Genomic DNA, 25,772 nt, shown 5'->3' with positions numbered 1-25,772 from the left:
AGGAGGAACTGCAGATGCTGGAGAATCTGAGATAACAAGGTGTCGAGCTGGATGAACACAGCAGCCAACCAGCATCAGAGGAGCAGGAAGACTGGCGTTTCGGGCCTAGACCGTTCTTCAGAAATGCTTCAGAATTTCGCTGCATTGACCCCCATCACCAAACCCCAACCTGTCCATTCTTTTCAGTGTTTTCATAATTGCATTGAGATTATCTCTTGATCTCCCAGATCCGGATGATACAGAGTGCCCAAACTCCCTTCCCAGCTCACTGCCTCATTGTGAAAACTGTGTGCAATCACACACTCTCTGTCTCACAGACTCACACACACACACGCTCATGAATGAGATTCACACGCACAGTCAGACTCTCACACACACTCACACCAGCCTTCCCCTCACTCTATGCTCCACCTCCCATTTCCTCTCAGTCTCACCCCCACTCCATCCTCCTTGACTAACCCCCACCCCCACAATTCAGTCCCTTTTCTCGCTATTCTCCCTCTCACGCACCGCACACACACAAAGACATGCACACACTTACATGGTCACATATTCACACACAGTCTTACAGACACATACACACTGGAACAATTCCACACACACGTCCTTCACAGCTGCGTGCGCACACACACGGTCTGACACACAGTCACACCAGCTTGCATTCACACAATCAAATTTATTCACAAACTCACATTGAATATCACACACCCACACACACGCATGACTGTCATAATCTCTCTCTCACACTCTCACATTCCCTTACACATTCACATGCACTCACAGTCTGTGCTCACACTCTTGTAAAATCATCTCACAATTTCGAACAAACTCACACTCACCCACATACAGCCTCTCAAACTCTAATTCTCACTTAAAAACACATTCACAACACGCTCTTGCTCTCTGTCTCGCACACACACACACTCTCACACACTGTCACACACATTCACGCACAGTCACACAGAACATCCTACGCGCACATTTAATCTCACAAACCATCTCCGACGGTCATTGACATAAACTTTCCTCAAACATTTTCTCTCACACATATTCCTTCCCTTACCCTCTACCCCTCCCTACCATGATATCTCACCCTCCATGCCGCACCCTCCCCCCTCCCTCCCACCCACACATGAGCGACGGATGGAAGGGGCGATGCTGGTGACCCAGGGGCGACTGTGGCTGACGTGTTGGCTCACTGCACCTTGCATCACCTTCCCATCCCTGAGAGTAATCCCCAGGTTCGGTCTCTGATACCCGCCTCACATTGGGTCACCGGGGGTTCCACCAATGCACCTTGATTTTTAAAAAAGAAATCCACCAATTTGTTGTGTGTTACAATTTTATTCATCACCAAAGGCAGAATTGTTGTGTACAAAAGCAAATATCATCAAGAAATTACATTTACAATAACACTGCAATAGATTAAACCCATCCCAATTTACACCATCCATGAACAATACTTTCCATTGCTTCATAAACACCGGGCCCGTTGTGTTTTCATTTAGTTTTCCATCTCAACACAGGGTTCAGAGGGAGGGGGAGCTGTGAAGGAGGATGCAGAGATGCTTCCATGCCATTGGGTCAAATTGAGTGAGTGGGCAAATGCATGGCTGATGCAGTTTGATGTGGATTGATGTGAGGTTACCACTTTGGGAGAAATAAGAAAACAGGAATGCAGATTATTATCGAAATGGTGATGGATCGGGAAAGCAGCACGGAGGACAGGAGTTGGAACATCATGTTGTGGCTGTACAAGGCATTGATAAGGATATTCTTGTAGCATTGTGTACAGTTCTGGTCATGTTGCTACAGGAAGGATGTTATTCAACTGGAAAGGGTGAAAAAAATGAACATAACCACGTTGTCAGGAATGGAGAGTTTGGGCTATAAGGATAGGCTGGTTTATCCAGAGCATCAGAGGCTGAGGGGTGGCCCTTTGAAGGTTTTAAAAATCATGAGGGACATAGATAAGGTGAAAGCCAAGGTCTTTAACCCCAGGGTTGGAGAGTCCAAAAGTAGAGGGCATAGGTTTAAGGTGAGAAGGGAAAGGTTTAGAAGGGGCCTGAGGGGCAAATCTTTCGCACAGATAGTGGTGGGTATATGGAATGAGCTGTCAGGGGAAGTGGTGGAGGTGGGTAAAATTATAAATATTTGAAAGAAATTTTGGCAGATACATGGATAGGAAAGGTTGGAAGGGATATGGTTCAAACACAGGTAAACAGGGCTGGGTCAGTTCAGGAAACCAGGTTGGCATGGACGAGTTAGGCCGAAGAGTCACAGAGCACAGAAATAGCCCCAATGACTCTATGATGAGGGGCACAAATGCTGTCTTTACCAGCAATGCCCCACATCCTTCGCCTGAACGAGGGGTCATCGTGATTAAAAAACAGCAATAAGCCAGTCACCATCCTTACTGGCTCGAATGTGAACAATTCATCAGCACAGTCCTGCTGTTCCATTCAAAGGTACCTGGTACCTCTTGACCAGACCCTTTGGCCCTCGCGCTGGTGTTGTCCCTGATGGTGTTCACCAGTTTGCAATCGGACCTGCGCTGCTCCTTTCTTGGTGGCCAGCAATTGTCAGATCCAGACGGCGTCGATGTTAAAATCTTAACGTCTTCTACCAAGCCTGTACTTACATCAACCCAAACCCTTTTGTGCTGCAACGAGAGTGTCTGTATGTCGGGACTAAAAAGCCGACATTTTTTAATTCATGGGATGAGGGCATTGCTGGCCAGGCCAGCATTTGTTGCCCATCCTTAGCTGTCCAGGGGGCTGTTAAAAATCAACCACTTTGCTGTGGGTCTGGAGTCACATGAAGGCCAGACCAGGTAATGATAGCAGTTTCCTTCCTTAAATCACATGAGTGAACCAGATGGGGTTTTCCAACAATTGATTCACAGTTACCATCAGACTCTCAATTACAGAATTTTGATGAATTTAAATTGCCCCATCTGTGTTGCAGGATTTGAACCCGGGCCCCCAGAACATAGCTGGAACATCAGGATTAACAGTTCCTCGATAATCCCATGAGGCCATCGCTTCCCCATTCAAAGGTCAAGCCTGCCACTCTGGAGGTGTGTGATCCCCCATCCTGACAATGTGGCGTTTCCAAAATACCTGCAGTGGAGAGAAACCCCCTACGTTCCCGTTCCCACAATGGGTTTTGGAATCTCAGAAAGCCGAGTTGAGGTGTCCAGCAGGGGTTTTGGATCATTGGGAGATCCAGTCTTCTCCGTACAGACTCCATTTCAGCCATGCCTTTTCTATCCAGTTTGTTCAGTGGCTTGCAGCTCAGTGTGTGCTCCTTCTGTGGGGCCAGAAGTTGCTCGTTCAAACCCCACACCCCAGGTCTCTTTCGCCCTGGAATGTAACCATTGAAACTGGCTGGTTTCTGGTTTTTTTTATATCTCCCAACTGTCAGATCCTTCTGACTATTCCTGTTCGAAGTTGGTCAGAACGGGGGAGATTCCTGTTTCATGCGCAGAAGGTAGCAGATGATGTCTTCCTCCCCTTAAACATGGACCAACTGAAAAGCTCAATTCTCAGACATGTACATGAGAGGGAAGGAGGGACAGGTATTAAATTTCCAAAGACCACCAGCTGCTGAAATAGTTTTGATTTTACATAACTAACGGCCTGCAATGTCCAGAACAGACCAACAGATGCAACAACATGAAATTAGCTTCCCCGGCTGAAAATGAGTGGAGCCAAACAACGTGTGAAACATGGTTTCCATCGCAAAGTTCACAAGTTTGGGATCTGTACACAGGAGTTACATTGTACCTCTTACCAGACAGTCTATAAGAATCGAATGACCCGCCTCTCATCTGTCTTCTTCTTTCTTACTTGTGTGGAATATTCTCGTAAACATTTCCACCCGCTCTGTCTTCTTCCTCTGAGAGCTCGGTGAGGTTCAGTGTGGCGTATGTGATACAGGAATCATTGGGGTCAGGCTTGGCGTCCTGCAATTGGAACGATATTGGAATGGAATTGGAATCGAGTGGGAGCAGGAAGGTGAAGAGGTGGGAGAGGTCAATTGGGAATAAAGGTAGAAGTGGATATCAGGGGAAAACAGGAATCACTAACAGGAAGTTAAGGAGGTTAAGGATTGTTTATTGGTGAGTCTTAGCATTCAGGTTAAGGTTAGTGTTGGGATTCAGATTAGGATTAGGGTCATGGTTAGGTTTTGGGTTATGGGTTGGGTGAGGGTTAGGGCTAAGGTTGGTTCAGCATTAAGGTTCGGTTTAAGCTTAGCATTGGGTTAAGGCAAGGGTTACAGTGAGGGTCAGTGGTCAGTCTAGGGCTTGGCTTAAGGTTTAGGTTAGTGCATTAGTTTTAGTTAGCACTTGGCTGAGAGCCAAGATTAGCTCCTGCGTCCTGCAATTGGAATGATATTGGAATGATATTGGAATCGAGTGGGAGCAGGAAGGTGAAGAGGTGGGAGTCGTCGTTTGGAGGTAAAGGTAGGAGTGGATATCAAAGGAAACAGGAATCAGCATCAGGAAGTTCAGTGCCACAAGTTTGGAATCTGGGTAGTGCAGTGGTAATTTCCCTACCTCTGAGCCAGGAGGCTGGGGTTAAAGTCCCACCTGTGCCTGAGGTTTGACATACAGATGATAAAAGTGGGAAGGTGATGTCAGAGCTGTACAGGACTTTGGTGAGGCTGCAGCTGGAGCACTGTGTGCAGTTCCAGTCTCCGCACTATAGTAAGGATGTAATTGCACTGGAGGGGGTGCAGAGGGATATTCACCAAGATATTGCCTGGGTCAGAACATTTCACCCGTGAAGTGAGGCTGGACAAGCTCAGGTCGATGCTTGGAGCAGAAAAGGCTGAAAGGGCTTTTGATTTGTTTCCATTCACTCAGGGACATTGGCATTGCTGGCTGGGCCCAGCATTTGTTGCCCTGTCCCTAGCTGCCCTCTGAGAAGGTGGTATTGAGCCGCCTTCTTGAGCTGCTACAGCCCCATGTCCTGTAGGTCGACTCACAATGCGCTTCAGGAGGGAACTCCAGGATTTTCACCCAGTGACACTGAAAGAACAGCCAATGTATTTCCAAGTTGGGATGGTGAGCGGCTTGGAGGGGAACACACAAGGGGTGGTGTAGCCATGTATCCGCTGCCCGTGTCCTTCTGGATGGATGTGGCTGTGGGTTAGGAAGGTGCCGTCTGGGGATCTTTGGGAAATTTCTGTTGTGTATCTTGTAGATGGTACATACTGTAGCTACCAATTGGGTGTGAATGACAATGAAGTGGCAACTATTTAATGTCACGGTCAGTGATGTTTTAATTCTGTACAGGAGTAACTGGAACACCAACACCAGTAATGCCACAAGTTTGAAACTCACTTATCCCCAGGCACTGGAAGTGGAATGTGAAACAGTGAGTGACCTACTCCATTGATAAAGCATTGCTGGGTATTTTCCACTGTGTTTAAAGGCAGGCACAAAGCTAGGGGGGAGGGGAGCTGTGAAGGAGGTTACAGAGATGCTTCATTGTGATTTGGACAATTCAGTAAGTGGCAGCTAATGTAGATCAGCATGAGGTTATCCAACTGAGAGCAAAACCAGGAAGGTGGTGATTATCCAAACGGTGATGTATTGGGAGCGGAGGAGGTGCAATGAGACCTGCGTGTCCCCCGTACACCAATCGCTGAAAGTGAGTATCATAGGAGCAGCGGGTGGTGAAGGAGGCAAATGAGATGCCGGTCTTCAAGCGAGAGGATTCGAGCCCAGGAGCAGGGATGTCTTACTGCAATTGTACAGGGTGAGACCAAACCCTGGAGTACTGTGTGTGCAGTTTGGGGTCTGCTTATCTGAGAGAGGATGTTCTGGCTATGGAGGGAGTGCAGTGAAGGTTTCACAGACTGATTCCTGGGATGGCAGGATGGACACATGAAGAGAGACTGGATTGGCTAGGATTATATACAATGCAGTTTAGGAGACTAAGGGGAGAATCTCAGAGAAATCTATAAAATTCAAACAGAACTAAACAGGGCAAACGCAGGAAGGTTGCTCCTAATGACTGGGAGGAAGTCAAGAACCAGGGGGTCACAGTAAAGGAGATGGGTAAGGACTGAAATGAGGTGAAATGTCTTCACCAAGAGAGTGAGGACCTTGTGGGATTATCTGCCACAGAAAGCAGTCAGGACCAGTACATTGAATGGGAAAAGCAGGCTGGAAGGGCTGAATGGCCGACTCCTGCTCCTACTTTCTAAGGTGTTTCCTGTGATCAGTCTGATGTGAACCAATAGTTAATGTTTTACCGCGCGGATGTAAGGTATAAATCTACCTGCACTTCCTGTGGCAATAGCTGTGGTCTATTTAGACTTAAGATGTAACATACCTTCTTCCCGTTGGAGGAGAAACTAACGCTGCTGCCTGAAAATAAAACAGACCAAGTTGAGAATGAACTCTTTGGAGACATCGACGATTCAATTTGGACGAATTGAAGGCTGATCAACATTAAAGATGTAACTGAATCTTTCGAAAGCATAGCTGTGTTTTTATATTGGTGCAATGCTGAATAAATTGTCCTCAATCAGCCCAGAAACTTCAGAAGATCGCATTTAGAAACCTGACTCTGGCTAAAGCCTGCAATTTGCATTCAGGTCAATCACACAGAGGGTCAGTTTTTTCGGATGCAGGTCATTGCAACATCTTCAGCAGGCTGTCTTAATCTTATCAGCATTTGCATCACTCACCCAGTTGTTGTACATGAAAACGACAAGAGTGAACCATACAGATAACGTCCATTTGGGTTTTAGCTGTTGCATGCTGAAAGTTCCAGGTAGCTCAGTTGGCTGATGGCTGGTTTTTGTAATACATTACATGCCAACCCTTGCCAACAGCATGGGCACAATTCCCACACCAGCTGAGGCTACCCTGAAGGATGCTCCTTTTGAACCTCTCCCCTCTCCTGAGGCGTGGTAACTCTCAGACAAGTTAAAACACCACCCAGTTCCCCTTCACTCTCTCTCTCTCCTATGAAAGAGCAGGATGGTGGCCACGTAGAACATGACCATTTACTGCTCATTCCCTTCTGACAAAGGCTAGAATGTGTTTGGATTCCATCGTACACAAGGCCAACTTCAGTTCAAATGTCCCTTGTGGGTGTTTATAGGCATGTGATAATTGCAAGTTCATCTTTCTGAGCAACAATATGACATGCGGTGCTTTTATTTTCTCTGTCATCTCAAATCAGCAGGTGGTAGCATTTTGCATATCCGCCTTGCGTATTATGTGAGGAAAATGGAACTTACTTTCTCTCTATCCATAGATGCTGCCAGACCTGCTGAGCTCCTCCACAAATGTCTGAATTTATTTCTGATGTCCAGCATCCACAGTTCTTAGTTTTAAGAGAAAATTATCTATGTCTGCCTCAGTTAAGTAAAAAATGCATGTCCCACTGCTTTTGTCACACATAGAATGTTTCTACATGTACTAAACAGTAATTGGGAAGCGACCACCATCATATCACAGTCACCAACACACACCGTTTTTTTTTATTTCATTCATTCTCAGGATGAAGGTGTCACTGGCCAGGCCAGCATTTATTGCCCACCCCTAACTGTCTCCATTGCTGTGGGTCTGGAGTCACATGTCGGCCTGACCAGGTAAGGATTGCAGCTTCCTTCCCTAAAAAGCATTGGTAAATTCATTGGGCTTTTCCCCAACAATTTCATGGTCATTAAATTCTGAATTCCAGATATTTATTGAATTCAAATTCTGTGGGAGGATTCAAACCAAGGTCCCCAGAATATTAGCGGGGGTCTTTGGATTAACAGTGAAGTGATAATATAACTAGACCATACCCCTTCTGATTGGAATAACCAGATGTGGAGCTGGATGAAAACAGCAGGCCAGGCAGGGTGAGAAGAGCAGGAAAGCTGACATTTCAGGTCTGTACTCTTCCTCATTTTCTGAAACGTCGGCTTTCGTTCTCCACTGATGCTGCCTGGCCTGCTGTGTTCATCCAGCTCCACACCTTGTTACCTCAGACTCCAGCATTGGCAGTCCCTGTTAACCCTTTCTCATTGCTCTGTGTGTCTGTTCTGAGTCACTGACAACATATAAATCATCTCCAAATCCTTGACCCTATCTGCAGGGGAACAAAGGGTCACAGCAGATCAGATCGGGGCTTGTTTCTGATTGGCTGGTTTACTGTCCATTCATTCACAAATCTGGATGTTTCTTTTGGTAGACCCTCTGTTCCCTCACACTCCTGTCACTGCAAGCACTGTGGTATTTCTCTATTTGGAACTGGCCACACACAGAGACATTTTCACAGTTACTGGGATCATGACATTGTTGGAGCTGCAATGATCCTCTGTCTCTCTCTCTTAAACATAGCATTAAACAAACAAAATATTTACCAGACTCTGTTCTCTTTTTGGTGGTGACCACTGAATAAACCATATCCGCAGCGGTGTTTTCTACGAAGAAATAATGTGCACATGAAAAACACACATCAATCAGAGAGCAGCGCTATAATGGGCTAAATGACACATGCAACATCAATGCACAGATTCATGGATAGATACTAAATTTAAGAGCTGGATGGACAAATTTAATCGACTGATGGATGGATAGACAGATGGATGTTTTAAGATAGAGATAGATAGCTTCTTGATTAAAAAGGGGGATCAAGGGTGATGGGAGAAGGAAGGGAAATGAGATTGACAAACATATCAGCCTTGATCGAGTGGCACAGCTGACTTGATGGACAGAATGGCCTAATTCTGCTCCTATATGTTATGGTCCTGCAGCATTATCTAGATAAGAAGATGCATAGATAAATAAATATACATACAGATAATATCCTTGGTGATCATTAAGTTCGCTACGACCACTATAAAGACTGCTGTACAGGAAGCTTGCTTCCCTTCATTATCACTTGCATGGAGCACTTGTGTCTCTGAGGAGCCAAGCCTTTGTACACAATCACTCATTGTAACCAACATCAGTTGGATTTCTCAATACCAGAGTACTGCGCCCTCAGTTTCCGACATTACTTCCGATAAGATAAGCATGTTGTGTCAGGCAAAACACCCTGAAGGAGGTCCAGTCACAAGGTATAAACAGCAACAGCCGTCTGTAAAAGACACTGGTTAAAGATAGGGGTTTATAGCTCAGCAGGAGACCCATCAGCCCATCAGGTTTGTGCTGGCCAAAAGCAACCACCTCCCTATTCTCTCATCACATTTCCCCAGCACCTGCCTCCATAGCCTTGGCATCACAAGTGCACATCTCAATCTTTCTTCGATGTGATGAGATATTCTGCCTCTCTCACCCTGACAGGCAGTGAGTTCCAAATTCCCCATCATCAGCTGGATGAAAACATTTTCCTTCACATCCCCCTCTAAATCTCCTGCCCCTTACCTTCAATCTTTGTCCAACCCCCCGGTCACTGATTCCATCAAGAAGAGGGAAGGGTTTCTTCCTGTCTCCCGTATGTCTGCTCCTTATCATTTTATACATCTCAAAGAAGGAGGAGTTGGCATCTTTGAGGTTGAAAAGGATTGAAGTGTCCGGGGCAGAAAATTGGAAACCGGGGATTGAGTTAGATAGTCAGCTGTGACTCTACCCAATGGGTGGGCCAATGGGAAGGCTGAATGGCCTCCTTGTTTCTCTCAGAACCAGAGACTGGTGATGTTCAGCGATCATCATAACGAATGGCAGAACAGGATAGAAGGGATGAATGGCCTAGTCCTGTTTCCTGGCTGCTGTCCTCCCCTTCAGCCTCCACAGCTCCAAGGAAAACCACCTCATTCTAGCCCAGCTGACAGCTCGGACGATTGACCAGAATTCCTACCAGGTTATGGTGCACCGTCACTGTGTGGGGCTCTATAACCACACCGATTCAATGGCACTCACCAGCATTGTGTGCTGCTCCGATTACTGCATACTCCAGGTTGCTGGCTGCTGCCGCTTCACCAGAAGCTTGGGATCTATTTCCAGTAGAAAGGGGAAGGGAAGGAAGTTGTCATTTCAAACACAACGCTTTCAACACCACGCTCAGCTTCAACAAAACAGCAACGCTACCACAGAAATTACAAAGCCCAGTGAGACCCTGTTATTCCTTGGTTCCACGTCCCTGGTTTCCATCCAAACGTGGCACTTTCTCACCCTCAAGGAGCTGCCCAATTCCCCATTGCTTTTCACTTATGTCCTTTGGTGAAGGAAATCTGCCATCCTTACCTGCTCTGGCCTATTTGTGACTCCAGAAGCTGGTTAACAAAACTGCCCTCTGGGGCAATTAAGGATGGGCAATAAAATGCTGGCCCTGTCAGTGACACGCACACCCCTGTGAATGAATAAAAGCCACCTGGGACTTTCCAGGAGTATTGTTTCCTGGTTTGTCAGGCTCATGTTAAAAGGATAAGGCAATACCCAAGCTCCATCTCTCAGTTCTTCTACTGGTTTTCGCTTCCTGATTAAGGAGAATCAGGATAAACAATGGCAAATATAAAATTTGCAGTTTCATCCCCTTACCTCTTGGGCTGTGACACAGGTGAGGAATTGCCTGCAGGTAGAGAGATAACATTCTTAGCGTATTGGACAGTAGCTTTGTGCTGTTCCAGACAGGAGCTGCAAAGCCCTTTCTCAGTCATAAGCAGAGAGCAAACACATCAATAGATGAGAATCATCAAACCCATCTGAATGCACATTAACCAAGTTGTGACAGGGATCGGGTGAGGGTTTGGTTAGTGTCTGAGTGAGGGCCGAGGCCAGACTTAGGGTTAGTATGAGGTTAAGGATTGTTTTATGGTAAGGGTTAGTATTCAGTTTAAGGTTAGTGTTGGGATTCAGATTAGGATTAGGGTCATGGTTAGGTTTTGGGTTATGGGTTGGGTCAGGGTTAGGGTTAAGGTTGGTTCAGCATGAAGGTTCGGTTTAAGGTTAGTATTGGGTGAAGGCAAGGATTACAGTGAGGGTCAGTGTTCAGTCTCGGGCTCGCCTTAAGGTTTGGGTTAGTGCATTAGTTTTAGTTAGCATTTGGCTGAGAGCCAAGATTAGAATGAGTATTAGAGCTCGGTTTAGGACTAAGATTTGGTTTAGGGGTAGGTTTGAGTTTAAATTAGGGTTAGTGGAGGAAGGACTTGAGGGGTCTGAATGGCCTCCTCCTGTTCCTGATTCACATGATGTTATGTCTCTCCTCTTCTGAGATGCTCTAGCACAGAGTGGGGATAGTGATCACATTTACCCGATCCAGGAGGCTAACTTTGTGAGTGCTCTCCCTCCTACTGTCAGGAACACGGTCTACCCCAGTTCCTGACCCAACACCTCCTTCCCCGGGTCCTCCACCCCAACCCTGTCCAGCGGCAAAGGTTATGTTGGGGCGGGGACGGCAGTGCCATGCCCCGGGGAACAAACCCGATCCCCGTGGGAAGTTACAGACCTGTGTGCCCCCTCCTGTGGATGAACCACGCCGACGCGATCAGGCCGGCGAACAGCAGAACTGGGACGAGCGAGGCCACGATCTCCGTGGAATAACTCCGAGCTGAAATCCAACAACAACATCCGGCTCACGTTAACAAACTCAGCGGGAAGTGTTCCCGCATCAGCCCTGTGTGAGGCACACGGTCAGCATCAGAGTGACCAACCCCTGCAGGTACGTAACTCCCTGCCACCCACGGGGGGATGGAAAACACGGAAGAATTGAGCCCATTGAGCTCCCTGCACTGAACCCACTTTCCTGCACTCGGCCCCCTACAGCCTGGAATGTTATGGCACGTCGAGTTTCATTCAAGTTCTCTTTAAAGGCTGCGAGGTTTCCCACCTCAACTACCCTCCGAGCCCCCACAGCCCTGTGGGTGAGACAATCCTCAAACCCCCTCTCAACCTCCTGCCTTTCACTTTCAAATGATGCTGCCCTTGTTATTTACACTTCCACCCAGGGGAGCAGCTGCTTCCTCACCCCCCCCCCACAGCAGTCCCTGTGCCACACAGACTGGCACACCTCTATCAGTTCCCCCTCAGCATTCCCTGCTCCAAAGAAAACAGCCTGAGCTTACTGAGCCTCTCTTCATCGCTGAAATGCACCACCCCAGGGCAACGTCCTGGTGAATCTCCTCTGCACGCCCCTCTCTATAAGACTTACACTTCCAGATTTTTATTGCGCTCAAATTCTACCATCGGGTATGAGCGGGATTTGAACTGGGATCCCGGGAAAATGACCCAGGCAGCTGGATTAATAACCTCACGTCACCTTCCTAACTGAGATGGTTAATTGTTTCTGACTGGCACGGACTGGATGGAGCGAATGGCCTTTCCCTGTGCTCTGTCTGTGTCTGATCTGACTGTCACTGTTACCTCGCAGCGTGAATTCGATATAGTCGCTGGTCACGTTAAAAATGGTGCCGTCGGTTCCTGTGGTGATCGCTGCACAGTGATACCTCCCGACACTGTCTCTCCGGAATGAATGAATAACCAGCTCACCACCATCGGCAGTCACATGGGAGCTCGCACTGCCGTTCCTTAGCGGCACGTTGTCTCGGTACCAAATGAACTGGGGCTCAGTGCCTTCCCTCACCAGGCACCGGAGAACAAGGCGGTCCCCGGGCTGTATCTCAGTTCCGTTGGTGCGGGGTATCAGCACAGCATCTGAGACAGGAACTGAGGAGAAAACACACAGAGTTCAAAACCATGGAGTTCGCCCATCGATTGAGGCTGTCAGTGGGGACCAGTTTAATGCAAATAATTTAAAAGGAAATTTAGCAGTTCGATGGATTCAAAATCTAATGGAGAGCTTTAACACTCCCCAACGATCAACATTTTTGGAGATTATCATTCAGAGAGAAAACACCACCCCCACCGCCAGCATGTTCAAAGGAGTTCCCATCGGTGTATCCCCACACACTATCCTTGGGAGATGCTAAAATTGAGAGAGTCATTGAGTCATACAGCGTGGAGTGAACCCTTCGGCCCATTGAGCCTACACACACAATAACTGCCCCCTAAAGGCGCACTAAATCCAATTTCCAGCCCTGGACCCATATTCTTAAATGTTATGATATGAGAAATGCTTCTCCAAATATATTTTGAAGATATTTCGGTTTATGCTCACCACTATATTCCCAGTCAGTGCATTCCTGATTCACCCAAAGCTGAGTGAAAAAGTTTTATTTTTTGTCAAATCCTCTCTGAATCCCCTGCCCGTTACACTAAATCTGTGCCCTCTCATGATTGACCCATCAACCAGGGGGAACAGATGCTCTCCATTCACCCTGTCCATCCCTCTCACAATTTTATACACCTCATTCATGACCCTCCTCCGGCTTCCCTGCTCGAAAAAAAAACAATCCAGGCCTATCTGGAGATAGTGGGAACTGCCAATGCTGGAGAATCGAAGATAACAAGGTGTAGAGCTGGATGAACACAGCAGGCCAAGCAGCATCAGAGGAGCAGGAGCTGACATTTCGGGTCTGGGCCCTTCTTCAGAAATGTCAGCTTTCCTGCTGCTCTGCTGCTGCTTGGCCTGCTGTGTTCATCCAGCTCTACACCTTGTTATCCCAAGCCCATCTAGTCTCTCTTTCTAGCTCAATTGCTCCAACCCAGGAAACAACCTGGTGAACCTCTTCTGTATCCCCTCTAGTGCGATCACATCCTTCCTGTAGTGAGGTGACCAGAAATGCACACAGCTTTCTATCGGTATGCCAGGAACAAAAGAATGACTGGAGTAAGATTATGGCCAGTCAAGGACAGTCATGGGAAGTTGTGTGTGGAGTCTGTGCAGACAGGGGAGATGCAAAATGAACATTTTTCTTCAGTGTTCAGACAGGAAAAAGACAATGTTGTCGAGGAACATACTGAGATACGGGCTTTGAGACTAGATGGAATTGAGATTCACAAGGAGGTGGTGTTAGCAATTCTGGAAGGTGTGAAGATAGATAAGTCCCCTGGGTCGTATGAGATGTATCCGAGGATTCGCTGGGAAGCTAGGTAGGAGATTGTAGAGTTTTTGACTTTGATCTTTATGTCATCATTATCTTCAGGAAAAGTGCCAGAAGACTGGTGGATAGCAAATGTTTTCCTCTTGTTCAAGGAGGGGAGGAGGGACAATCCTGGTAACTACAGACCAGTGAGCCTTACTTCGGTTGTGGGTAAAGTGTTGGAAAGGATTACAAGAGATTATAATCATCTAGAAAGGAATAATTTGATTAGGGATAGTCAGCACGGTTTTGTGAAGGGTAGGTCGTGACTCACAAACCTTATTGAGTTCTATGAGAAGGTGACCAAACAGGTGGATGAGAGTAAAGCTTTCGATGTGGTGCATATAGATTTCAGTAAAGTGTTTGATAAGGCTCCCCACGGTTGGCTATTGCATAAAATATGGCGTCATGGGATTGAAGGTGATTTAGAGGTTTGGATCAGAAGTTGGCTAGTTGGAAGAAGACAGAGGATGGTGGCTGATGGGAAATGTTCACCCTGGAGTTCAGTTACTAGTGGTGTACCACAAGGATCTGTTTTGGGGCCACTGCTGTTTGTCATTTTTATAAATGACCTGGATGAGGGCATAGGAGGATGGATTAGAAAATTTGCAGATGACACTAAAGTCAGTGGAATTGTGGATAGTGCAGAAGGATGTTGCAGGTTACAGAGAGACATAGATAAGCTGCAGAGATGGGCTGAAAGATGGCAAATGGAGTTTAATTTGGAGAAATGTGAGGTGGTTCCCTTTGGAAGGAGTAACAGGAATACAAAATACTGGGCTAATGGTAAGGTTCTTGGTAGTGTGGATGAGCAGAGAGATCTTGGTGTCCATGTGCATAGATCCCTGAAAGTTACCACCCGGGTTGATAGGCTTGTTAAGAAGGCATACAGTGTACTAGATTTTATTGGTAGAGGGATTGGGTTTCGGAGCCATGAGGTCATGTTGCAGCTGCACAAAACTATGGTAGGCTACAATTGGAGTATTGCGTACAGTTCTGGTCACCACATTATAGGAAGGATGTGGAAGCATTGGAAAAGTGTGCTGAGGAGTTTTACCAGGATGTTGCCTGCTATGGAGGGAGGATCTTATGAGGAAAGGCTGAGGGACTTGAGGCTGATTTCATTAGAGAGAAGAAGGTTAAGAGGTGACCAAATAGAAACAAACAAGATGATCAGAGGATTAGATAGTGTGGAAAGTGAGAGCGTTTTTCCTTGGATGGAGATGGCTAGCACGAGGGGGCTTAGCTTTAAATTAAAGGGTGTTAGGTATAGGACAGATTTCAGAGGTAGGTTCTTTACTCAGAGAGTAGTAAGGGTGTGGAATGCCCTGCCTGCAACAGTAGTCGACTCACCAAGTTTAAGGACATTTAAATGGTCATTGGATAAACATATGGATAATAATGGAATAGTGTAGATTAGATGGGCTTCAGTTTGGTTTCACAGGTTGGTGCAACATCGAGGGCCGAAGGGCCTGGGCTGTTCTGTAGTGTTCTATGTTCAATGTAATTTAATGAGTAATTAACAATGGGTTGGAGGTGTATGGGCTGCCAGCAGGAAAGTGCAGTTGGCGTGGGGTGAGATCAGCCACAATTTTATTAAATGGCTGAATTGCTACTCCTGCTGCTAATTCTTTTGTCCTCAGATTATGGGAGGATACAGACTGGCTGATCAGTAGCAACTGGAATTCAATTCAGGTACGTGTGAGGCAATGCACATGGGCAGGGCAAACAAGTGAATGGAGTACATGACAAACAATGTAGGACTAAGGATCAGAGGGACCTTGCAGTGTTTGTCCATCTGTCCCTTAAGGTAAGAGAACAGCTCGCTAAAGGGGTTAGAAACCAAATGAGACACTTGCCTTTGTTAATCGAGGCACAGAGTTTAGGAGTGAGGAGGTTATGCTGGAACTGCATATACAGTTGCTGCGGCCCCAGCGAGAGTGTTGTGCACAGCTCCGGAATCAACAGAATAGGAGGGATGTGATTTCACTGGACACAGCACAGAGGAGATTTACCAGAAAGCTGTCCTGGATGGAAAGTTTTAATTACGAAGAAAGTTTGGATAGACTGGAATTTTTTTTTCTCTGGAGCAGAGGAGATTGAGAGGGGCAGGGCTGACGTATCTAATTTAGGACAGGCATGGTGGATTTCAAGCCTGGATTCCCTGAATTTCTGAATTACCGCTAAACCGAGGCATTCCCGAGAATGTTGACACAGCAACAATTGGCACAAACTGCAATATTGTTCCAAGTTTGCACGAAGGAGATGTTTACAGGACAGATGAGTGGATGTGTGTCTTTGCTGCATATGCTACCTGGGTTAATGCTTGGTGCTCTGACCATTTTCATTCCCTTTGGACTTTTCTGTGGTGGTTTGATATTGAATAAAATATTTAATACAGAGCACTCGGAAAGCAGGGGCTGGGTTGGACAGAGGCGGTATGAATGTCCAAACGGGAAATGATGCTGACCAAATCTCTAGGAATTCTTCAAGGAAATAAATAGTGGAGTTGATGAGGGGGAGTCAGCGGTTGTGCTTTATTTGGACTTTGAGAAAGCTTTTGACAAATTCCAACGGAAGATACCAGTGTGTAAAGCTAAAGCGCCCGGGATTGGGGTAGTGTACTGAGATGGGTAGGATACTGTTTGCAGATAGAAACAAAGAGTAGGAATAAACAGGCCTTTATTTAAATGATGGGCAGTGACTAGTGGGTGCTATAAGACAGTAAGATATAGGGGCAGAATTAGGTCATTTACATCATTGAGTCTGCTCCCACTATTTAATCATGTTTCTCAACCCTGTTCTCCTGCCTTCTGCCCTTGACCCCCTCACTGATCAAGAACATATCTATTTCTGCCTGAATTGCACTCACTGACTTGGCCTCCACAGCCCTCTGCAGCAGTAAGTTCAACAGAGTCACCGCTTTATGGCTGAAACAAATTCCTTATCTCAGTTCCAAAATGTCATCCCTTCACCTCGAGATTGTGCTCTTGGGTTTTAGTCTCCCTTACTAGTGGAAACAGCTTCTGCTTCTCTGCTCGATCCATACCTCTCAGTATCCTGTAGGTTTGAATTACCAAACATCCTTCTAAACTCCAATGAATACAGGCCCAGTGTCCTCAACTACTCCTCATTCATCCTCAGGATCATTCTTGTAAACTTCTTCTGCACCCCCTCCAATGCCAGCCCTTCCATCCTCCGATATGGTTTGCAAAACTGCTCATGATATTCCAAAAGCAGGACAGATCTGCTCTTGCATCCTAGCCCTTTTGATATGAATGCTAACATCACATTTGACTTCCTAACTGCCAGCTGAACGTGCATGTTAACCTCAAGGGAATCCTCAACCAGGACTGCCAAATTACTTTGCTCTTCAGATTTCTGAAGGTATTCCTCGCTCAGAAAATAGTCTGTGCCTCTAATCTTCCTCTAAAATGTATAACCTCACACTTTCCCATGTTGTATCTGCCACTTCTTTGCCTACTCTCCGAGCCTATCCAAGTCCTTTTGCAGCCTCTCTGCTTCCCTGGTACTACATATCCCTCCACCTGTCTTTGTGTCAGCAGCAAACTCAACACCAATGTTCTGAGTTCCTTCTTCCTGATCATTAATGTATAACCTGAATAGTTGTGGTTGTAATGCTGACCCCTGTGGAACACCACGAGGCACCTGCTGCCATCCTGACAAAGAACCTAGTTCCTGGCAGTCCGCCAATCCCATATACATGCCAGTAATTTGCCCCTGGCACCATGAGCTCCTATCTTATTTCACAGCCTCTTGTGCAGTGCCTTGTGAAAGCATTTCTGGAAATCCATAATGTTCATGTCCACTGGATCTCCTTTTCCTAGCTTGGTCATTGCTTCCTCAAAAAATTCTAACAGATTTGTCAGGCATGACATCTCTTTGCAGCTGTGCAGACTCTGCATTATTTTATCATGCACTTCCACGTATTCCACCACCTCATTCTTATTAATAATCTCTAAAATCTTACCAATGACCAAGGTCCGGCTTAGCCTCTCTTCTTTAAAAAGGGTGTTAGATTAGCTGCTTTCCAGTCCTCTGGGACCCTCCCTGACTCCAGTGATTCCTGAAAGATCACTGCAAATACGTCTACAATTTTCTCAGCCATCTCCTTCTGAACTCTGGGGTGTAGCCCGTCCGTGATTTATCCACTTTCAGACTTTTCACCTTCACCAGAACCTCCCCCTTGATGATAACCACAACCCACACCTTGGCCCCAAACCCTTTTGAAGTTCTGGTGTTGTTGCTGATGGTCTTCTACTGTGACGACTAATGCAAGGTACCTATTCAGTTCCACCACCATTTCTTTATTAGTTCTTCTCCAGCCTCATTTTCTACTCTTTTTTCTCTCTTAATACGTAGTATCTTAAACAAACCCTTGCAGTCTTTCTTTCTCTGACTGGATAGGCTGCTCTCATATTGCATCCTCTGCCCCCTTATTGTTGTTTTTGTGATCCTCTGGCTTTGAAAGGCTTCCCAATCTTCTGTTGGTGGCACAGTGACTCAGTGGTTGTCACTGCTTTTACATGGTGCCAGGGACCTGGGTTTGATTCTACCCTCAGGCAACTGTCCATTGGAGTTTGCACATTGCCTGTTTGCTGGCTTTACTCCCACAGACCAAAGATGGGCTGGTTACGGGGATTGACCATGTTAAATTGTCCATCATGTCCAGGAATGTGCAGGCTTGCTGGATTAGCCATGGGAAATTAAGGGTTACAATGACAGGGGAGGGGTCTGGGTCTTGTTGGGATGCGCTTTGGAGGATCAGAGTGGAATTGACGGGCTGAATGACCTGTTTCCATACCCCTACCCCTAACTCTAACCCTAACCCAAACCCTCTCGCAGGGATTCTATGATTCTGGCTTCCCACTAATCTTCATCACTTTGAATGCTTTTGTGTTTACGCTGTCTCTGACTTCCCTCGACTGCCATGGTCCCTCATCCTGTCCTTAATATGTTTTGTTTTAAATCCTTTAATGAACATCTGCTGTGCTTCTTCAATTACCCCCAAAAACCTCTGCCATTGCGGCTTCACTGCCTTCCATACTATATGTCCCTTCCAACCAACTCTGGCCTGCCTCTCTCACATGTCTTCATAGTTAATAGTTGGATACAGAATTGGCTGGCCAACAGAAGACAGCGAGTGGTTGTAGAAGGAAAATATTCTGCCTGGAAGTCAGTGGTGAGTGGGGTTCCACAGGGCTCTGTCCTTGGGCCTCTACTGTTTGTAATTTTTATTAATGACTTGGACGAGGGAATTGAAGGATGGGTCAGCAAGTTTGCAGACGACACAAAGGTCGGAGGTGTCGTTGACAGTGTAGAGGGCTGTTGTAGGCTGCAGCGGGACATTGACAGGATGCAGAGATGGGCTGAGAGGTGGCAGATGGAGTTCAACCTGGATAAATGCGAGGTGATGCATTTTGGAAGGTCAAATTTGAAAGCTGAGTACAGGATTAAGGATAGGATTCTTGGCAGCGTGGAGGAACAGAGGGCTCTTGGTGTGCAGATACATAGATCCCTTAAAATGGCCACCCAAGTGGACAGGGTTGTTAAGAAAGCATATGGTGTTTTGGCTTTCATTAACAGGGGGATTGAGTTTAAGAGTCGTGAGATCTTGTTGCATCTCTATAAAACTTTGGTTAGACCGCACTTGGAATACTGCGTCCAGTTCTGGGCGCTTTATTATAGGAAAGATGTGGATGCTTTGGAGAGGGTTCAGAGGAGGTTTACCAGGATGCTGCCTGGACTGGAGGGCTTATCTTATGAAGAGAGGTTGACTGAGCTCGGTCTCTTTTCATTGGAGAAAAGGAGGAGGAGAGGGGACCTAATTGAGGTATACAAGATAATGAGAGGCATAGATAGAGTTGATAGCCAGAGACTATTTCCCAGGGCAGAAATGGCTAGCACGAGGGGTCATAGTTTTAAGCTGGTTGGTGGAAAGTATAGAGGGGATGTCAGAGGCAGGTTCTTTACGCAGAGAGTTGTGAGAGCATGGAATGCGTTGCCAGCAGCAGTTGTGGAAGCAAGGTCATTGGGGTCATTTAAGAGACTGCTGGACATGTATATGGTCACAGAAATTTGAGGGTGCATACATGAGGATCAATGGTCAGCACAACATTGTGGGCTGAAGGGCCTGTTCTGTGCTGTACTGTTCTATGTTCTATGTTCTATGTTCTATGTTCTATTAATTTTGCTCAATTATAATGGCATTACATCTGATTCACTGTCCTCCATTTCAGACGAGAGGGTGATTTATTTATCTGTGATTATTACTGCCCCCGAGGCATTCCTTCACCTTCTGATCTCTCATCAAGTCTGCCTCATTATATGTCATTAAATCTGGTCTTGTCTGTTACATTGTGGGTTCTCCTATAAGGTGCTCTTAAAAAAGATCTTCTAGACATTCTGCAATATTTTTTTCTTGAGATCCTCTCCTTCAGTGATTTTCCCAGTCAGCCTGCATATTGCAGTCTCCTGGTTTAATTTATTCCACATGTCTTGATCCAGCTCAAAGGCCTATACACAGCTCCCATCATGGTCTTCTTTCAGTTCTTCAACTCGATCCATGCAGATTCTACGCCTTCTGACGTTATGTCAAGTTTTGCTCACAATGTAATTTAATTTCCTGTGGACAAGGCAACATCACCCTCCTGCCCATCTGCCCATCCATTTGACAGGATGGCTATTCTTGGATGGTCTGTTCCCAGCTCTGATCCCCTGCAGCCAAAATGAGTGTTAGGACCCCAGCTATTCACCAAATATGTTAATGATTTCGATGCGGGGAACTAAATGTACTATCTCCACATTTGCAGATGACACAAAGCTGGGAGGGAGGGGGAGCTCTGAGGAGGATACAGAGATGCTTTAGTGTGATTTGGACAAGTCGAGTGAGTGGCACATGCAGTTTCATGTCAGTAAATGTGAGTTTTAGTCACTTTATTTGAGGAAGGAGATTCTTGCAATAGCGGGGCTGCAGTGAAGCTTTACTGGGCTGGTTCCTGGAAGGTAGAGCTGATGTCTGAAAGGTACAATCGGTGAGGGTTGTATTCACTGGAGCTCAGAAGAAAGAGGGAGTTTCTCACAGAAACATAAAATCCAAACAGGACTAGACAAGATCGATACTGAAAGGTTGTTCCTGATGCCAGGGGAGTCCAGAACCAGTGATCACAGGTGAAGGGTATGGGCTAATCCATTTAGACATGAGCAAAGGAGAAATTTCTTCACACTGAGAGTAGTGAGCCTGTGGAATTTTCTACCACAGAAAGCCATCAAGGCTAAAACATTGTCTTACTTCAAGAAGGAGTTCGTTATAGCATTCGACTGAAAGAATCGGAGCATATGTTATGGAAGATGGAGAACATGTTACACAAGTTGGATGATCTTCTGTGATTACATTGATTCGTTGTGCTGGCTTGAAGGGCTGAATGGCCCACTCCTGCTCTGATTTTCTAGATTTCTAGAGATAGGTTAGACAGGAAGAAACTTTTCCCCTTGGTAGGAGGAATCATTGACCAGGTTGCATAGATTTAAGATCAGGGACAGGAAGCCTTGGAAGGGCTGCAGGAAAAATATTTCTCACTCAGAGGGAGATGGAATCTGGAACTTGCTGCCTGTAAAGGTTTTTGTGTCAGAAGCAGTCATAATGTTGAAGAAGTATTCAGATGTGTACGTGCGGTGCCAACACATACAAAATTCTGGGCCAGTGCTGGAAAATGGGAATAGTTAGGTGGCTGTTTCTGACTGCACAGCCTCATTGGGCTGAAGGGCCTTTTTCTGTGCAAGTAGACCTCTCTGACTGTCATAGAATCATCCAGTTTAGAAGAGGCACTTTAATTCATCATGTCAGCACCAACTACTTGATCTATACTTTTCCCACTTGCTACCACTCTGCCAATCATCTTAAAGGTTATGGCATTTCAAGTGATTATCCAAGACCTTTTCATTTTGAAGGTGATGACATTTCCTGCGTCAGTTACCCTCCCACTTGGTGCATTCCAAATACCCACTGCTGTCTGGGTGGGAAAAAGAGTTTATCAATTTCCCTCAATACCCTGTCTTTCACCTTGAAATTATCTCCTATTGACCCTTAAACTGAAGGGAACAGATGCTTCCCATCCGCCCTGTCCAAGCCCCGCATAATCTTACAGGAACAGGAGGAGGCCATTCAGTCCCTCAACCCTGTTCCGCCATTCAGTCCCTCAACCCTGTTCCACCATTCAGTGTTGATCGGTCACCCAACACTGTCAAAGTGTCTTTAGCCCATTGAATTGTGTTACGGCGACTCTTAGTGTCATACAACGTATAAACAGTCCCTTTGGACCCCCATGTCTGTGCTAACCAACAAACACCAAGCCACACTAATCCTTTTGCCTGCATTTACTTCAGAGACTATTGTGCTCTGGCATTTTAAATGCTCATCCAGATGCTGTTTAAATATTATGGATGTACCTGCTTCCACCACCCTCTAAGCTAGCACATTCCCTGTTTCTACCATCAGTCACTCAGAACAATCAAAATTGATGATGCGGATGCAATGTAGAGAGAAGTCAGATTTTACTGGATCCAGGAAAATGAGGGAAAACCTAAATTGCATCCGGGGTAACTCTCAGATTTCCGTTCTGGAGCTGCAAGAGGAGTGAAGAATTGCAAACATTCAGCATGTTCAAAACGCCAAAGTAGGACAGTAGCTTAACTTCTAAATTCTAGAGGGAACGAAGCCACCCGCCAAAGGAAGCAAGCCGAATCGATTGGAAATAGCGAAAATGGCCAGAACAGGAAGCTGTGAATGGATATTCATTTCTGTGGAAGTGCCTGGCACTTTGGAGAATTTTTGAGAGGATTGTGGCAATACTTGTGATTCCTCCTTTTGCGAAGAATATAAGTTCCCTTTTGTTAAAGGGTCAATAGGACATTGTTTCAAGAGGAAAAGCAGGAAATTGAGGAAATTTGATTTTTTTTCAGCCAGACATTGGTGGAATGCACCATGTGTGAGGGTAACTGAAGCAGGAAATTACACAAACTTTCAAAAAAAATCTTAGATGATCACTTGAAACGTCATATTGTCCAATTGTTACACAGGGAATTAAGTATTGAACCTGAATGTATAAGGTGTTCAGGAAAAAAGTCTATGGATCTGTTAAGTGTGCTTGTTATCCTTCATCAATTCATTTCCTTCAATAAAGGTTTCATTTTGTTGACAATGTGAAATCTTGTACCGCAGTTCTGAATGTCAAACCTGGGTTTGGGGATTCCTATTTAAATGTTAACAGTCGCCAAGTAGTGGGTAAAATAAAGCCCAAATTTCCTTGCAAAATCAATATTTCAACAACAGTTTGCTTTTCCTGTACAAGTATACGCTTTGCCGAAGCTTCGAAATGTACAAAAGCAGGACTAAGAGATAAAACCTTGCTTCAAGCTGTTTCCTGACAAACAAACGTGTCATGTACATGCTTGTGAGGGTATTAATCACTCATTAACTTAACAATACAGCAATTCAGGCAGGAGGGTTAGAGGGGATGTGAGGAAAATCTTTTTTACCTGCAGGATGATGGAGAATTTGGAACTCAAAAACTGTAAGGGTGGCAGAGGCAGCAACTTTCATCACATTGAAGAAGGACTCAGGAGGAAAGCTTGATGCGAGAGACAAAGTGGTGGGAACGTGGGTTTGGAATATTAAGAGTTGTTTTTGACCAGCATGGACATGATGGGCCAAAGGGTCTTTTTCTGTGTTGTAGACTTCACTGACCCGAATGGGTTTTTATTCAAAGCTGCAGACTCTGTGGGGCCATTAGTTTATTGCTGAATTGAATTTATTGCAAACAATTCAAAAAGGCCAGCTTTTAAAATATTCTGTCACAAAGCCTCTCTCCCTCACGTTGCCAGGGACCTGGGTTCGATTCCACTCTCAGACGACTGTTTGTGTGGAGCTTGTACATTCTCCCTGCGTCTGCGTGTGTTTCCTCCGGGTGCTCCGGTTTGCTCCCACAGTCCAAAGATAGGCAGTTTAGGTGGATTGGCCATGCTAAATTGCCCAATGTGTTCAGGGATGTGAAGATTAGGTGGGTTACAGGGGGATGGGAATGGGCAGGATGATTTGAATGTTGGTATGGACTTTTTGGGTCGAAGGGCCTGTTTCCACACTGTGTGGATTCCATGATCTATGAAATATCTTGTGGACAGAATAGGTGCATTTAAGGCAATGCAAATAGCATGAGAGTAATCAATGGAATGATGCACTGATAATCCTTGTAGTTCAAGACTGGGAGGGGATCAGTGGTGATCAACAACACAACGTCAATTTTCGCTTCGAGAGACTAATTACAAGCTGGTAATTATACGCATTAGTTTGGAACTCTTCTCAAAATGTCTGGTTTTGACTGTTTCTGATCACCATCATCCATCCGCAGTTCTTTGTTTTATGTTATGACTCTGGAGATGCTTCACATGAAAACTGCACAAGAATAGTTCAAAGGACAACAACCCTTCCTTCAGTTGGAGAGTTACAAGATGATGGCGTTTCCCTTTTGAAGAAATTCAGTTTGACAGGAAGTTGGTGGTAGATACTCAATGCCACAGCTGTTCTGGGGAAAGTAGAGAGAGGTGCACGGTTTCCGTTTGATAGAAATACTGTTGGGAAACTATATGATCTGCATCAGTATCTGAGGAGTGGTGAACGATGCTGAACATTGTACAATTATTGGCAAACATCCTACTTCTGACCTTACAACAGAGGGAAGGTCATCAATGAAGCAGCTGAATTAAATGTATTGAACAAACCTGCAGCATGAATGATTCAGCTGTATTCTGAACATTGAATTGAAAGGTGAAAATGAGGTATTTTAGGAAGTTGAAATATTATTAAAATGAAATTTTAGATAATGAGATATAACAAAATAATTTCAGTTTATCAGTAACAGAATGAATCTTTGACTGCTGCAGGACTCCTTTTGACAACTTCTGCTTCATTTTCAGAATTCTAAATTTTATGCCATGCTATTTGAAATAAAAATTTAAATTCAGACTGAGCATTTAGGAGCTAGGAGGAATGTGATTTTCCAACACACTTCATGTTCTACCTCACAGTTTAACTCCAATTCGGTCATTCAACAAGGCAGCTCACCAGCAACTTCTTAAAGCAACTAGGGATGGTTAGTAATTGCTGGCCATGAATAAATTAAAAAAAAACACCCTGTATGTCTCGGGGAGTTCGATGTACACAGGGCTAATATGTGAAATGTACATTCAGCTTTTCTTCTCTCAAGTGAAGACTCTGTTCCTCAGATTTATAACAGCATATCATACAGCTTTTCAGAATTGACAAATTGTAACAGGAAAACTTAATTTTGTTTTAAAGTGATTTCAAATACACCGTATGCACATTAAACATTCCATTTGCATGTACAGTCAGAATTTCTTCATGCAATCATGTAGCCACGAGATCTGTCATGACTACTAACCCCTCGGTAATGGTAAACTTGCCACAGTGCCACTCTTTTTGTCAGGGAGAGAAATGACTTGTGGTGGGTTTCATCTGAAGGTCAGCATGCCTCAAGTGAGGGGTGAGGGGGAGAAGGTGAGAACTTTGCAGTAACCTCAGCTGGCTGTGGGAATTGAACTGGTTAGTGTGACTCTGCAGGACAAGCTAACAGCCCAGCCTACTGACCAAAGTTTAGCCCCTGTGTGTAATCCATCCGAAGGCCTTAAGGCTCTCACTTCCACGCACTGTTTCTGTGCTGCCTGCTCAACAAAGTTGCCTGTTTTTTGATGTTAGCAATAACTTTTTGCCAGAAAATGCATTGGGAAACCGCATGACAACT

At 45.4% G+C, this 25,772-nt stretch overlaps 1 pseudogene; it reads left to right on the top strand.

Moving 5' to 3' along the window:
• The window catches only part of LOC132206968 (histone H2AX-like), a 234,717-nt pseudogene that overhangs the window by 25,089 nt on the left and 183,856 nt on the right, over positions 1 to 25,772 (top strand).

This window comes from Stegostoma tigrinum, chromosome 44, assembly GCF_030684315.1.
Source record: "Stegostoma tigrinum isolate sSteTig4 chromosome 44, sSteTig4.hap1, whole genome shotgun sequence".
Classification (NCBI taxonomy): Eukaryota; Metazoa; Chordata; class Chondrichthyes; order Orectolobiformes; family Stegostomatidae; genus Stegostoma; species Stegostoma tigrinum.
Note: the sequence above shows the minus strand (reverse complement) of the source record. Positions and strands in the feature narration are given on the sequence as shown.